The following is a 2093-nucleotide window of genomic DNA, read 5'->3' on the forward strand; positions in this document are numbered from 1 at the left end:
GGGATGTGGAGGCAGCGAGAGGTGGAGCTGGGACCCGGAGCAACAGGTTACTGAATAACTAGGAGCCGGCGGCCCCAGGGAGCTGGGCAGTGGGCCTTTACCGAGCGAAAACTGAGGGGTGGGTGGGGGGAGAACGTGTCCAACGTCAGGTTTTTCTCGCCCGAGAACATTTCGTACCCCGGGGGAGGTAGAGGAAGGCGGGGGTGATGAAGGAGAGCGTTGAGCCGGGTTTTCCATCGCCGGTGAGAGAGGGGAGGTGCTGCCCGGTGGGGGGAACAAGGCAGCTTTTGTGCAGCCGTGTTGCTCGAGGGTTGTTTTCTGCCAGCTCCTCTCCTGCCTGCTCTCACCGCCCCGGTGTCTGCTGAAAGCTCTGGGACAGATGCCTCGGCATGGACACAGGGCAAAACGTCCTCCCGGAGAGCACCAGAGCAGAGCAGGGTTGGGAGCCCCACTGGGGTGCCTTGCTGGGGAGGGGGCTGTGAGCCATCAACCTCCCTTTGGGAGGATGGAGACCAATCAATTGCCATAGCTTAGGAGGGGAATGAAACGTGTGCTGGCATTAGGCACAGTTTGGAGGCAGTGTGGTGTCACCTCTGTGCCCATCCATCCTTTGTGTTGCCATCACACGACGAGGATGTCAGAGCTGTGCTTTGGGGTCTGACAGTGTGATTTGGAGCTCAGAGCTCTCCTGTGTGGGCTGACTTGCAAAGGATGCCTCATTTCATCTGCCTTAAGACTTAGTTTTAAAGCATTTATGAAATGGATGGGATCAGCTCACTGAACTGATGGCCGTGCTGGAAAATGTCACAGCACGGAGGAGGGGAAGGGCTGCCAGTTCCTGCAGCAGTGCAAACCAAAAGGCCTGGTGCTCTGCTACAGCTGTGGCTGGGCTCACTCTCCCAGGGTGCAAACAGCTCATTGCAGAAGCTGTTTCATGCTAAGGCACCTCATTACCTGGCAGTTTCGGCCCTGCGGTCATTATGATGATAGGCTCACAGTGCTGTGCCCCGTAGGAGATCAGCAGAGGGGGGAACTTTTCTTCTGGGCAGGGAAGAAAACCACAAATGAGCTTATTACATCTTCCCTGCAACACCTGGTGGTGGTCAGAGCAATCACCAGGCAGAGAATTACCCTGCTGCACTGCTGCCTGCACTCTGGACTCCTCTGCTTTGGACCAATCCAGCCCTATCGCTCACACTATCAGAGCCTGACATCCCAGGAGGCCAACGTGCTCCTTGGGATCAGCCTTTTAAATCAGGTTGGCGGCAGACATCCCTGTGATGGCCTGAGAACAAACAACACCCAAATTGAGCTCCTCAAAACGTGGCTTCCTCGCAGTTTTTGATGCCGTTTCCATCCAACTTGCTCATCCTGTTTCAGAAGGGCTGGGCCTCGTAATTAAAAGCTCCACCAATCTTACGCCTGGCAAATGTCATCAATGACTTTACTATGACTTTTCTCCCTCTGCTCCTGCTAAGATCTCGCATTCTGTCTGCAGCGAGCACCACGGCACATACACAAAGGCTGCAACCTGAAGCTGCCATTTGCAACTCCAGCACCTCCAGCACCTTTTACCACAGGTAAAAGCAATATTCCGTTTAGCAGTTGCCTTTAAATCCTGGCGCTCTTTCTGGGTCCAGCATTCTGCACAAGGCAGATGTAAACAGATACCAGGAAAAATGTGCCCTCTTATTTGTATGCATGCAGAAAGGGCTTCTGCTTGGAATGCATTCATCATCAGTAGTGTAGATCCAGGTAGGTATGTTTGTCAGTCTTTGTAACCAATACATGATGAGTGCATTCCATTATGCCAAGCCAATTCAGAGGAATGAACGGGTGGGTATTTGATTTGTGTGCAAGCCCAGAAACATTTGGCCATGCCATTTCCTGGCTGCTTAGCACCCAGTTCTGCTGCCTTGCTGTCTTTCTGGGTGCAGCTTCGCTCCTGTTGATCAGCAGAGGGTTGTTTGTGCCACTGGCTTGAATGCAATGAGGATCTGGTCAGGGCAGTGCCACCGTGTCACACATCTAGTCTCGTCCAAGTCTCTTTTGTGTAGGTAGCCATGCCCTGGGATTTGAACAGAACACCGTAC

Source organism: Coturnix japonica, chromosome 5 (assembly GCF_001577835.2).
Source record: "Coturnix japonica isolate 7356 chromosome 5, Coturnix japonica 2.1, whole genome shotgun sequence".
Taxonomy (NCBI): domain Eukaryota; kingdom Metazoa; phylum Chordata; class Aves; order Galliformes; family Phasianidae; genus Coturnix; species Coturnix japonica.